At 40.4% G+C, this 15,129-nt stretch overlaps 1 protein-coding gene across 4 annotated transcripts in view; it reads left to right on the plus strand.

Moving 5' to 3' along the window:
* The window catches only part of IMMP2L (inner mitochondrial membrane peptidase subunit 2), a 483,360-nt gene that overhangs the window by 361,873 nt on the left and 106,358 nt on the right, over window positions 1-15,129 (plus strand). The window lies entirely within an intron of this gene.

Below are 15,129 nucleotides of genomic sequence, written 5' to 3' on the forward strand. Positions count from 1 at the left end.
TAATGTATTTAATGAGTTTAATTTGAATTGTGAAGAAATCATGAAATTAGGCACCTGTGACTTTAGTTATAAAAAAGTGCTTAGAGATACCTCCTTTTAAAATTTGAAAACTAAAGTTACTGGTATTATTTCAGTCTTTTTATTCAGTGATTTATGTCTACTACTTGAAATTATTCCTGTTGTGTTTTGGGACCAGTGTGTATCAGACAATAATAAATCAACAGACTTTCATTTCAGGCAAAACTTCTCTTTTATCCACCTTGCCTTGCCTGAACTTTTTACCAAAATGTTTTGAATAGACACACTTTGAATTCAACTTGGATAATTCTTGAATATGTGACTCCTTCAATGTTTCAGTTTGTGGAAGTTCATAGGTTTTTATTCTAGACCAAAATTACCTGGGGTGTGACACTGCAGTCAGGTTGGGGGACAATAGGGAAAGAAAATCTGATGCCTCACTGCTCCCCAGGCAGACCTTGTATCTATACAAGGGGTGAGAAACCTCAATGGAAGAAGAGTCTTGCAAAACTTTAATTTGAAAGAGCATCACCAGTTCAAAAGTAGGTGTCTTCTGCAGTCTGATCTATGTGCGTATGCTCTAACACCTTATCTTCTAACAGAAGCCATATGAAACCTGTTGTTTTCTTGCCTATTTGAGAGAAAAAAATGAAATATTTGAGTTTTAAAACTCATAACTTATATCATAAAAATGCACACTTTTTTAAAAATAAAGAGTTAATAATTTTATGGCTTACTTGCAAGCTTCTCAATTATCTTTTTGATAGTAGTATCCTTTAAAAAAGAAAATGCACTTTTAAAGGAAAAGCAATAAAAGGTGTCTTTTCCTATTTTTGCCTAACGAACATTGGTGGAAGGAAACATGTAAAGTTTCAGGCTTCCATTTTACAGGGAATAACAACTCTCCCCTTCCCATAAATAAATAAATAAATATTGAAAGCATTTATTAAGTTAAGGTTGCACATTTTGTATATGCTACCTAAAGCAGATTAGGAAATTTTAATACTTTTAGTCAGTGCTAAGCGATGAGAAAGATATAACAATTAGCTCGTGTGAGAGGTGTGTGGGTGGGGAGTTATTTCTTGCAGTTGGAGCTAGGCAGAGATATTGCCAGACTCTTTTAGCAGTCACAGGTCTACAAGAATCTGATTTTAACTGAGACAACTATTCACAATGCTGATCTTCTTACAAGGTTCCAAGAAAACAGATGGGGTATTCTTTGTGATGTGTTAAAACTTCTCTTAGCAGGTTCACATGCCATTCTGACATGAGAAGCTGCAGAATTTCTTTTCGCTGTTTATTAAAGAATCTCTACAATGTCATTGATCTTACTTTTTCTCAGTGCTGTGTAAGTCGTTCTAGAGTTTTTGCAGAGTAGGTAATTTAGAAAAATATTTTAGAAGGCCCTTTTACATCAGTATGTTATCAGTCTTGGAAGGCCTGGTGCTTCAATAATACTTTCATTTTTATAGCACAGTGCCCTGTTTTGGGCTTCATGGACTCAGTAAAATCAAGACCATCTGAATCTCAGCCAAATGCATACTTGTTGCCTTCTGTCCTGCTTCTGTTTCAGACAGAGGTCTGGTACTCCAACATTTTTCCTTGGTACTTTATTATAAGCAGCTCCATGTGGACAGAAGTGCCAGGTAGTTTCACAGACAACACCTCTACAGCAAATTAGATGCAATCAAGAGCACAACTAGCATCTTGTAAATGCAGAAAATGGCAGAATAACTGCTAAGAGGGAGGGGTTAGGTCATGGAGAAAAGTGAGTTCAGTCAGGAACAGCTTTATAGAGAGCTTTATTTAATAGTTGCAGATTCTGCAGGCTGGAGATTAACTGCCGAGTCCGAGTCAACTTTTAAGTTCCATAATTTTTAATCCAGAAAAGAGTTTGACTATCGTAGTCTGGCATAGGCATTACTGAGAGGAAAAATTCTGTATCTGTATCTGAAAGAGGGAAAAAAGAAGGTATTGCTGCAGTATGTTATTAAGCCCAAACCATTAAGTATGCATCAGGTTAAATCTTGGTCTTGTTTATAGCACTGGAAAAACAATTGTGTTCTATTCCTTCAACCTAAAAGCTAAAATTTTTCCAGCGATTTCCCAGTTTATTTCATATTAATAAAAAGAAGCTGTGGGTGTAAGAATTAATCTTTTTTGATAGCAGTACTTTTTTGATCTCTATTTATCCTCCCATTCTTAAACGTGTAAAATTTCCAATTTGACGACGATAGCAGGGTTTGGTAATTTTTCTTAGATGACCTAGAGTAAGTGGTAAGTTTTACCTTGGTAAAACTATGAAGCTAATGATAATGAACCTAACAAATTATTCCCACCTAACAGATGATATGATATTGATAATAGCTGTTAATGCTATTAGCAAAACCCTGTCATGTTAGTTATAAAATATAATTTAGTAGAAAAGTGTGAGAATGTAATGAAATGATACACTCATTTGGTTAATGGAATGTATATCAAAAGAAGCAAACTGAAAAATTTTCATAATTTTAACTTGAAAGGGCACAGTTTTGGCAGTTGGAATCAGACAGATTCACAAGCGAAAGACTGTAGTAGAGAAAAATGAGATACCGTGTTTTCTTTTTGCTGAATCAGTACTCTGGTTAGCCATTTAAATGAAGTGAATGCAACAGATGAAATGTTGCTCTTTTTTTCAAGACAAAATTATTGGTTTGTTTTTGGTTTAATTTATCCTGAAAATAATTATGGTTCTTCTCATTAAGAGAATGTACTGAGCAAAAGAAAGAAGTTGTTTCAGTATCTCAAATGGGAGTGACAGATTTGTGTAAAAGTGAGTAGGAATATTTACATTCACATGTATATAGTATATGCAGTTATCTGTAGATAGTATCCAGTGCAGAACAAATTGCAAAATACATATTGATATAAAATATAGAATTTTCTAATACTAATTTTAAATAATAATACTCTCAATACAGTTAGATGCAGTAATGCAAGTTATATATGGACCTTGAAAGGAATATGGTCTTTGAACAAGTATTCCGCAGTATCATGTCAAGAGTATTTTAATCCATCTGGGGAAAAAAAAAAAAAAAAAAAAAGAAAAGAAAAAGATCAGATTCTGAATATATCTGTGTGATTCAAATACAGATTAGCAGAAATCATCCATAGTTTCATTAAAAATTCACCAAAATCATATTTTTCTGAAAGGGTTGAGAAGAGCTGCCATGGTAAGGATCATAAAATGAGAATGCTGTGTTAGAACAGGTGCAACACACACAGGGAAAAGAAAGTGGCACAGGATATGAAGGAAGTAAGTGTAGAAGACCCAAGAACAAAAAAACCACTCACAGATGTTACAAGAATAAGGGATAAAGTAATCTGTTGGAGGGAAGCTACTGTTAGTTGATTGTTCTTAGCAGTGGGAGCAAAATGAGTTCTGCTTTGCACGGACAAGCAATATTAAATGCTTTAGGTAGCCACATGCCTCTTGACTACATAAGCAAAACTCTCAGGAACAGAGGGAAATTCCTGTGCTGCTGTTATATGCATGGTGATATTCAGTGGTCTTTTACACAGTTCCTGAAGGAGCGTAGGATGCATTGAAAAAAATACAGAAATGCAGTGTGAGGCTGGAAATGGGAACTGTAAAAAGTGAGTGCAAATTAATACAAAGAAATTTTACCCAAGGAGAAATTATTTTGTTGAAATCCAAATCCCCTGGCACTGCTGGTTGATACTGCTGATACAGCTCTACTCTTTGCAAGACTGAGAAAATAACATCTGGCAGCTGTGACTTTTTTAACTTAGCTTACAGAATGCTTTTTGGCACCTGTATAATGGACCTTTATGATACAGATATATACATATTGGTAAAAGTACCAAAACAGGCAAACCTTAGGCCCTAGATACACTGCATATCTTTAAAGCATGGAGTAGAATATGTAAGAAAAATAAAATGCAATCTAGAAATGTTATCAACTCATATACTTATGGCACATGATTAAGTGAAACTATAGTTTTGGGAAAAATTCTTAGTGAATGGCAGAAATCATGAAAGACTTCTCCAAGAAGAGATATGTGAAGGAGACTAGTGGAGATCAGTGATGAGTAGCATTCATCAGGGGTCAGCATTGGAGTCAGTGCCATTTAACATCTTTGTTGGAGACATGGACAGTGGGATTGAGTGCGCCCTCAGCAAGTTTGCTGACGACACCAAGCTGTGTGGTATGGTTGACACGCTGGAGGGAAGGGATGCCATCCAGAGGGACCTTGACACGCTTGAGAGGTAGGCCAATACAAGCCTCATGAAATTCAACAAGGCCAAGTACAAGGTCCTGCACATGGGTCAGGGCAATCCCAATCACAAATACAGACTGGAAGGAGAATGAACTGAGAATATCCCTGAGAAGGTCTTGGGGTGTTGTTGGTTCATGAGAAGTTCTACATGAGCCAGCAGTGTGCGCTTACAGCACAGAAAGCCAACCATGTCCTGGGCTGCATCAAAAGGAGCATGGCCAGCAGGTCAAGGGAAGTGATCCTGCCCCTCTGCTCTGTTCTTGTGAGACCCCAGCTGAAGTACTGCATTCAGCTGTGAGGCTCCCAACATAAGAAGAATGTGGACCTGTTGGAAGGAATCCAAACGAAGGCTGGAAAAAAGACTTTTTACAATGGCTTGTAGTGACAGGATGAGGGAGAATGGCTTTAAACTGAAAGAGAGGAGATTTAGATTAGATGTTAGGAAGAAATTCTTTACTGTGAGGGTGGTGAGGCACTGGAACAGGTTGCCCAGAGAAGCTGTGGCTGCCTCATCCCTGGCAGTGTTCAAGGCCAGGCTGGACAGGGTTTTGAGCAACCTGGTCTTGTGGAAGGTATCCCTGCCCATGGCAGGGCGATTGGAACTAGATGTTCTTTAAGGTCCCTTCCAACCCAAACCATTCTATGATTCTATGACTATGTTTCTATGATTCTGTACTTCTGAAAGGCATTTAAATAAAGGTTGTATTGTATCACGTACATTGATCATATAGAACAACCGCAGCTCCATAGCTGCTTACTCATTAAAAAGCCCAAGAGTGTTGTGAGGATATTTTGAAGATTCAGGAAAGAATGGAAGAAAGAAACAGAACAGAAAAATGAGTTGTGTTGAAGTTAGCCTGAACAGAAATCTGAACGGTATCTGGGAAATTGTGTCATATTAAGACAGAGACAATTATTCATCTTTCTTATTGCACCCTGAGTCTTTGGTACGTTTTGGTCAAATATGTCTGTATTCAGGCATAACTTTACTCATATAAATGATCCCATAAATTTTGTGATTCTTATAAGCAATGATCTCTCATCTTTTCTGTCTTATAATTATTTCTAGACTCTGTTACAGTGCCCTGTCTAGTACAAAAGGGGCTGTTATCAAGCAAACTTCAGGCTTGAAATGAACCTAATATCCCTAGTGGATGAGCTGTTTTTTCCTTTGTGCTTTCAATCATTTTATCATTTTAGATAAATATGCACAGATTCAGTAATTTTCCTGAATACTGTATGTTTTAAAAGTGATTAAATGCTATTTTGAAGATGCTGGTGAAGCAAGTAATGGCTAAATAATTATTTTGTTTAGAATGACATGCTTTGTGAGAAATTATCTAATTAGTAAAACAGAGCTACAAACATCTCCCATAACTTCCATATCAGATTTCTACTTATAATTAACAGTGCCAAGTCATAGGAACCTGCCTTGGTGCATCACTTTGTTAGGAATGCTTTAGCTGGAAAAAAAGAGATTACATTTGCAGTTTGGCATCTTGCTTGGTTTACCTGCTTGGCTTATTCATTGCAAAAGGTTGTGTTTTTATCATATTTCTGTTCTGATGAGGAAACAAGTAAATTAGTCTTTATTTTTCCTGAATCTTTAAAATATTTCATTGCAAAAGGGGAAACCTACATGGTTTAGACTCTCAAAAATTTGCTCAAGCATAGCTGAGGGAATCTCTGCCTCCTTAATGGCTGCTCCAAATCTCACCAATTGGCATCTCTTGTTGCAGATTCTGTCATCTCTGTCATTCTGGCACATCTTCTTTTGGGGGTTCCCTTCTCAGTATAACAAATCTGGCAATGCTTCAGAAGCGGTATCTCAAGCATGGGGTCTCCTCCAGCCCTTTACCAGTTCTGAGCCTGCATGGATGTTTTAAAGCCAGGCCTCTCAATAACCGGTGGATCTGCAGCTTTTAAGGAAAATACATTTCAGCTCTGAGGCAATAGTAACTGCATACAATCAGAGAATATTCCCTAACCTATTGACATATTCTCATGCATAGTCTGTTAAGCTGGCCTTCAGAAAAAATATTTAGTTGATTCACATTCATAACCCTGTCTTCTGAAAGCAGCTGATTTAAATAACAGCTTGTTATCAAAGGAATATAGTATATGTAAGGGAAGGGTAAAAGTAGAAGGACACAAATGGCTGTATGTGTGCTGGAAGAGAAAAAAGAGATTTCTTAGGGGCTGGAAGGTGTTTGGTGTCATGTAGAAGATTCCCTGTGTGATTCTAATAAAACTTCAATAATATATTACAGTAAGGTTCGTGTCTTTGGATCCGAGTGTCACCTGAAGTTGAATATCTTACTATTTTTTCATTCTGCGAATTTTCTGAGGACGGATGTATGTGGAAAACTTCCATGTTGTTGTGGGTCGACCCTGGCTGGATCCCAGGTGCCCACCAAAGCTGCTCTATCACTGCCCTCCTCAACTGGACAGGGGAGAGAAAATATAACAAAAGGCTGGTGGGTCAAGATAAGGACAGGGAGAGATCAGTCAATCGTTATCATCACAGGTAAACGAGACTTTGCTTGGGGAAATTAGTTTAATTTATTACCAATCAAAATCAGAGTAGGATAATGAGAAATAAAACCAGATCTTAAAAATAGCTTCCTCTCACCCCTCCCTTCTTTCTGGGCTTAACTTCATTCCCAATTTTCTCTAACTCCCCCCACCCAGTGGCACAAGGGGGATGTGCAGTAGGGTTGTTGTCAGTCCATTCTTGTCAGGAGAGGACTCCTCACGCTTTTCCCCTGCTCCAGCCTGGGGTCCCTTCCACAGAAGACAGTCTGCCATGGACTTCTCCAACGTGAGTCCTTCCCATGGGCTGCAGTTCTTCATGAACTGCTCCAGCGTGGGTCCCTTCCATGGGGTGCAGCCCTTCAGGAGCAGTCTGCTCCAGTGTGGGTCCCTTCCATGGGTGCAGCTCTTCAGGAGCAGATTGCTCCAACGTGGGTCTCCCGCGGGGTCACCCGTCCTGCAGCAAACCTGCTCCAGCATGGGCTCCTCTCTCCACGGGGCCACAGGTCCTGCCAGGAGCCTGCTCCAGCTCACGCTTCCCACAGGATCACAGCCTCCTTTGGGCATCCCTCTGCTCCAGCGTGGGGTCCTCCATGTGCTGCAGGTGGAGATCTGCTCCACCATGGACCTCCATGGGCTGCAAGGGCACAGCCTGCCTCACCGTGGGCTGCACCATGGGCTGCAGGGGAACCTCTGCTCTGGTGCCTGGAGCACCTCCTGCCCTCCTTCTGCACTGATCTGGGTGTCTGCAGGGCTGTTTCTCTCACATATTTTCACTCCTCTCTCTGGCTGTAATTGCTCGTGTGCAGTAACTTTTTCGCCTTAGCCAGCAGTGGGTCTGTCTTGGAGCTGGCTGCATTGGCTCTGTTGGGTGCAGGGGAAGCTTCCAGCAGCTTCTCACAGAAGCCACACCTGTAGAACCCCTGCTACCAAAACCTTGCCGTGCAAGGTTTTTTAAAAACATGGTTTTTAAACCCAATATGCATGTACAACAATTTATGTTGTTTGGAAGAAGTTGCTCCTAAGTGTGATAGAGACTACCTATTTTAGAAAAGAGTTTGTATTTGGTTTTGTCTCCCATGTAAAGAGAGGACATTATTTAGAGTGTCTGTTCTCTGATGACACCCAAAGGTATGCAGATTGTTGAGACCTTCTGATTTCGCAAGGTTAAATCAAACTGAAGGCAATCATTCCTCATTTAAGTTAACTGAGCCAACTTACTTGCTTTGGCACTGGTACCACATCCTAAAAAAGCAGATTTTTCTTGCTTTTGGGCAGGTGGTTAGAATACCATATAGAGCTCATTTTTGACTGTCAGGATTGAAATTATTTCTCAGCCAAGGCGAGATATGCGTACATCTGTTAACTATTAAATTGTGGAGAAAAAGACCTTTGCAAAGGTTCAAAATGTACCTCAGATGTAAGAAAAAGATCAGAATTTCAGACCAACTTCTGTTAAAATGTTGAAAAAGATGAATGTAATTCCATTACATTCTGATCAAGAAAATTAATGCAACTCTTGTAGACTCTGTTCTTAAGCCAGTGAGAGTTTAAGTCTGAGGCAATGGTGGCATAGATGGTTATTATGAACATGTCAAGGACTTCGATAAAAACTGATTTTTTTTTTTGCACATACCAATATGGTTTTTAACAGATGCTTGAATATTGTGTATCAAAACCTGTGTATTTTAATGCCTTTGCCTGTGCTATTCCTAAAATGAACCTTTAAAATGGGAAGGATCAGAGGTGTTAGACAGACTTTATTTATCTTTACTTCAAAGTAGGTTTCAGAAAGTGAAAGACTACTTTTTATTAGTAGAGGTTTTCTGAAATTTAAAAGATTGTTCAGTAATTATAACTCATGCTAATGAACTAGATATGAAATTAACAAATACTAAGTTAATTATCACTTACAGTAATTGTTCTCCTAAGAATTCATTCAGACATCTTCTAAATTTAATTAAAAATGTCGTGTGTGAGAGCTAACAGAGGTCAAGATTATAGGCAAAGTCAGAGAAATGAATCTAAGAATATTCAACTAAGAAAGAAAACTATGTTTTTATGTTACTTTCAAAATATACAGTACATTACTAACTGTATTTCCTTTGTAAGCAAGGCCTCTCTCATGAGTTGATATAAAATTTCTGATGAGCTAATTGTGCTTTTAATTGATATTTGGCTTGAGGATTTAAGGTTTTCTTGTTGTCATTATTGAAGAGTGCTAGAAGCATTCCAAAGTAATTCTTCACTTCATAGTGTATTAATTTTTCGCAGAAGTATGGACCATTATACTTATAACTCTTATTTATTTACATGGACCTAAATCCAAAAAGTGGGTGGCAGTTGCCTGCCAGGCTACCCTTAAGAAAAAAGGTTTATTAAACACTTGTCCTTCTTCTCAGAAATTATGTTGTACAATTTGTGTTAGTAATTTGGCCTGGTAGGATTGCACAAAAAGACGGATAATAATTTTCTTGCAGCATAGCTGGCTAAAATGGTTAGCTAGAGAAATGAATGAACGGTAGTTTATACATGTCCTGGGTTCAGCTATAGCAGTCATTTTTCTCCTGCTTAGTAGCTGGTGCAGTGCTGTGTTTTTTAACTTTCAGCCTGGGAACAACGCTGATAACACCGATGTTTTTAGTTGTTGCTAAGTAATGTTTATTCCAACCAAGGACTTTCTCAGTCTCATGCTTTGCCAGGGAGGAGGGGAAGCCGGAAGGAAGCAGAGACAGGACACCTGACCCAAACTAGCCAAAGGGGTATTCCATACCACAGCACGTCATGCCCAGTATATAAACCGGGGGGAGTTACCCGGAAGGCCCAGATCACTGCTCGGGTCGGGCTGGGTATCGGTCGGCGGGTGGTGAGCAATTGTATCCTCTCCCCTTGTTATTTCACTAATCGTTATTATCATTGGTGGTAGCAGTAGTGGTTTTGTGTTATACCTTAGTTGCGGGACTGCTCTTATCTCAACCCGTGGGAGTTACATTCTTCCCATTCTCCTCCCCATCCCTCCGGGAGCGGGGGGAGGAAGAAGGGGGGGCGGGGGGAGTGAGCGAGCGGCTGTGTGGTTCTGAGTTACCGGCTGGGCTCAAACCACGACAATACATTTAGAGCAAGAGCCATATTGCCGATGTAGCACACACACATGGTCTCCTCCTTGCAATTTAGGTCAGAGGTTAAAGTGTTTAATTTCTGCAAGATCCATGTGAGAGAAGGGTGGTTTTACTAACTGACTAACTTGATTATGAAACAATCTGTGCTCTCTTCATAGGAGCCAAAACTACAAGTTTTGGTTTTTTGTTCTTAACAAAAGTCAACAGTCTTAACAACAGTAGTTAAAAATAATTACTGTCAAGAACCAAATATGGCTTTCTGGAGCCTGCAGCCTGTTTTGGTGTTTTTTTGTTTTGTTTTTGTGGTTTGTTTGGTTTTTTTTTTCATGAATAGTTTATTGAGTGGAGTAATTCAGCAATGAAATTATATTGAAAATTAAAACCAGTATTAAGTAATGGAGGATCCAATTTCCTGTAGCTTGAGCTTACTGGCACAGTTTGTTACTAATGCATGCAGCAAAAACTTCAAGTAAAACTTTGTGTTCAAATTTCACCTGCATTCCACAGGATGGTTTTTGCAGGGTTGCTAAATTGAATGCAAAGTCGCTAGATAACTGCCGTGTGGAAATACTACACTGGCATTTTGAAGGAATTTTTTAGGAATATAGATTTTCTTGCATGTCTTGTTCACAGTTGTGCAGCTAGTTATTGTTTTAGATGTATCTTGAATTTTTTTCTATTTGACCTACATATGGGAAAAATCTGATAATTTGTATACCCCATATGTGAAATGACAGTAAGTTTTACATTTATCTGCTGAACTTACTTACAGAGGTTTTTATCCATGCAGCATCAGTCCTATCTACCAAAATAGATAATTAGAATTACTGCTTCTGGTTTGGTTTGGGTTGGGTTGGGTTGGTTTATGGTTAATAAATTAATACATTTATTAATATCATCAATTCTAATTCTGCTTCCCCTCAGTCAAAACTTCTTGTGTACAATCATTTGCTTTTTTCAATATAAGAATTTTTACATAATTCTTTAATCACGGTAAGAGACTTTATTTATGCATAATTGTAGCTTTTTTTTTTTTCTGGTTTATGTTAATTATTTCAAGAGTAGGAAAGAAATATGTATTTTCCTATGTTGTAGAGATAATAAAAAGAACCAGTGATAATTACTGCATTTTGTAATCTTTTTCGTTTTGCCTTAGGCCTTAAAGAACACAGCACACACCTTTCTATTTTCACAGGGTTTCTGCAAACCTCTGCAAAACCTAATGATGCAGACCAGATTATTTCCGTTTTTGTTTCCAAGTACTTATTACAAAAGCTTTTTCTTTTCTTTTCCTTCCTGTTAGTGATTTCCTAATCATAATAAAGGAGGAAATTATTTGGGAGTAGAAGAATGTGTCTGGTCTGAGGTGGAGTCACTGACTGGCATTTGCCATATTATTTTCCTGATATTTATGAGGTAAACATGTCAGCAAAATTAACTTTCAAATCCTTTCACCCTTCTAGGTGAAATTCAGTCTTGTGCATGAAGTCTGTAAAGGTACAAAACTTTATCACAATCTACTTTTCTATATTCAGGAAGATGAACGGAAGAGAAAATGAAATATTTTCTGAGCTATTGTTTGCGTTTAACACTCATGGAAGATATTAATTTAATAATTTTCAGAGTGTCTAATCAGACAGAACAGAATGAATGGCCAAATGCTCTCAAACTGTATCTTAAAAAATATTTCTGGTAAAATATAGTCTCATATGGTAGTTTATAAAAGAAATTATCAGTGAGAAAAAGCATTATGGAATCTCAAAACATAAATAATTTTGTTTTACAGACTGTATGACATTTCTTAAAAAAAATACAAATGAAGCTAAAGGGGTTGCATGGTAATAAATTGCTCTTTTAACATAATTAAATTATTACAGAACTACTCTTTGTGTTTAAGAAATCATATATTTACCAACTCAGGATGATTTTGCATTTTTGCTTTGAAGGGTTTAGGAACTCAGTCTTGAATACTGAGTAATGTGAAACTGTCCTAAAGAAAGATGTAAATCAGAGTCCTTTTTTTCTGCAAATAGGCTATTATTTTTTCAGCTTCCACTGAAAGTACAGGTAGAAATTCCATTAAAATATAGTTCTGGCATGCTCATCCTTTTAGCTGACAGATAAAACTGATGATTGAAAAAGCACTGGTTGGATTTTGTGACTTGCAAAGTAAATAATTATTATTTTTGACTAATAAAGTCAAATAAAATTAATAAAATGCACTTTTGAGGATGCCTTATTCATCTAATAATACATATTTTGTTCTTAACAGGTTAGTAATTAGCTTATAACACCCTCACCATCACACTCCTCACCCAAGTGAAACAAACCTTACCAAAACCAGTTTTCCTGTTCTGACTTGTGAACATCCCTGATCAGTGCTGTTGCACAGTTTAGCTGAATCTCCTGGTAAAAGTAATTTTCTCTCTTCAGCTGATTTTCTTCAGTTTTAGAGTGTGCTTCTTCTGCCTCCTGCTTTGGGGCCTTATCTTCCAGACAGTAAAAAGTGATAAGCAGCTGGAGGCAACAAGCTAGATCGAAAGTCTGTTTCTGTCTATGGACAGACTTGGTTATCCAAAACAAAATACGAGGTATCACTATCTGTAGTCCTGTCTGTAAATGCTTCATCGGGTTATTAATTCGGTGTGCATGATAAAATAACCTCTGCATGAATGATTGCAGAGTAACAGATCCCATATGAAGGAAAGCAAAAGCGTGTAGTGGAGGCAGACTGGCATTGCGAAAATGACAGCTACTTGGGAACTAAATATAGGAATATTGCATACTTCGCACATCAGCTTTAGGACTTGTCAGTAGTTACTCATATTTTGTAATATCAGGACATGCTGAGGCACTGCTTCAATGCGAATTTCTGTGGAGGATGGCTTGAATTGCTGAGGTGAGTATCTCCAGAGAGGACGCCTTTAACACCCGAGCTGAGGGAAGCACAGCGTCCAGGAGCCTCAGTTCGGAGCGGCAAGAGCAACCGAGGCAGCCTCAAGTCCTCGACAGGACTTGCCCAGGAGCCAGCAGCTCAGCTGACGTGAGCAGCTGACTCACAGGGGGCGGCACCAGGAGTGACGGTACCAGCCCTCAGTGGGTAAAAACCGATCCCGGCAGTTCGCGCAGGCAGGGCGAGCGGGATGCTGAGCACTCACCTCAGGACCAAGGGCCCGCTCTGGGAGCTCTGCCCTGGCGGTGGCCAGCGTAGGCACCCAGACAGAGCCGATGAGAGGGGAGGCTGCGGCGCAGACCTCGGAGTGTAGAAAGGGCCTCGACTGGTCTCTTGAGGCGCAGGAGCACAATGGACAGGGCTGCACTCGGTGCGCCCTAGTGGAGGTCCTCCTGCAGGAGGTGGCTGAGCTGCGGGAGGCTGTTGGTGAGGTAAAAGATGCCAGGGAAGCTGAGAGGAAGCTGGGCTGCTTGCTCCAGGCCCAAACTGTGCAGGGGCTGCAAACGTCCAGCATTGCTCATATAGGAAAAAAGGAGGGCAGCAACCCAGGAAGCTGGGAATTAGTCACGAGAAAAGCGAACAAAAAAAGGAGGAAGAGGACAATTAACGACAAGGGGCTTCCTCCTAAATCTGATGTCCCCACCCAGAACCGCTTTGCGGTTCTGCAGGGGGCTAATGAGAAAGCACCCACCACACCTAATGAGCATCCTGCTGATGCACCGGTAAAGAGGATCGCTACTGGTGCCTCCAGAAAAAAGCGGAGGGTCATAGTAGTAGGGGACTCTACTTTGAGAGGCACAGAGGCACCCATCTGCTGGCCTGATCCAGTCTCGAGGGAGATGTGTTGCCTGCCAGGGGCTTGGATCGGGGGTGTTGCTGAGAGGCTGCCTGCTCTAGTAAGTCCTGCTGACTATTACCCCCTCCTAGTGGTCCATGTGGGTGCTAGAGATATAGATAGCAGTAGCCTGGAGAATATTAAGAAGGACTACAGAGCCCTGGGAGAGGTGATTAGGGGCTCTGGAGCTCAGATAGTTTTTTCATTGATTCTCCAGGTTAAAGGGGAGGACCTTAAAAAAGCTAGGCGCATTTGGCAGGTTAATAAATGGTTAGAATGGTGGTGCCATAGTCAGGGGTTTGGCTATTTAGAACATGGGGCTCCATTTGGGAGGCCAGCTCTACTGGAGGCTGGTGGAGCTGGTCTGACAAAGAAGGGGAAGAGCTGTTTTGGTAGGAGACTTGCCAGGCTGGTCAAGAAAGCTTTAAACTAGATGTGTTGGGGGAGGGGAGCATTGATCCATCCCAACACTCCTGGTCAGTTGCCAGCACCTGTAATAAGTGCTTGGAGCGATGTAGAGATGTTTCAGCTGCCCCAGCCATTGAGTCAGCTTCATTTGGAGCTCGGCTAAGGTGCCTCTATACAAATGCCCGTAGTATGGGGAACAAGCAAGAGGAATTAGAGATGTGTGCAAGGCTACGGGAATATGATGTCATTGGTATCACAGAAACATGGTGGGATGGCTCCTATGACTGGAGTGTCGGAATAGAAGGTTACAGGCTGTTTAGAAAAGACAGGCCAGGCGGACGGGGAGGGGACGTTGCTATCTATGTCAGTGATAGGCTAGAGAGTATGGAACTCTGTCTGGGGACGGGTGATGAGGTAACAGAGTGTTTGTGGGTCAGGATCAAAGGGAAAACAGCAATGGGGGACATTACGGTGGGGATCTGTTACAGGCCGCCTGATCAAGAGGACTCTGTGGATGAAGCGCTCTACAGACAGATAGGAGCAGCCTCATGCTCGCAGGCCCTTGTCCTCATGGGGAACTTCAACCATCCTGATATCTGTTGGAGGGACGGTACGGCCCGGCACAAGCAATCCAGGAGGTTCCTCGATTGTGTGGAAGACAACTTCCTCTTTCAAGCAGTAGAGGAGCCGACAAGGAGAAGTGCCATGCTGGACCTTGTGCTCACCAACAGGGAGGGACTGGTCGGAAACATGACGCTCCAGGGCAGCCTTGGCTGTAGTGATCACGAGATGGTTGAGTTTGAGATCTTCAGAACAGTGAGAAGAGCATGCAGCAAGCTCACTGCCCTGGACTTCAAGAAAACAGAGTTTGGCCTCTTCAGGAACCTCCTTAGTAAGGTTCCATGGGATACAGTCCTAGAGAGCAGGGGGGCCCAAGGCTGCTGGTTGGTATTCGAGGATCTCTTGCTACGTGCTCAAGAGCG

The sequence above is a fragment of the Strigops habroptila genome, chromosome 3 (assembly GCF_004027225.2).
Source record: "Strigops habroptila isolate Jane chromosome 3, bStrHab1.2.pri, whole genome shotgun sequence".
Lineage (NCBI taxonomy): Eukaryota > Metazoa > Chordata > Aves > Psittaciformes > Psittacidae > Strigops > Strigops habroptila.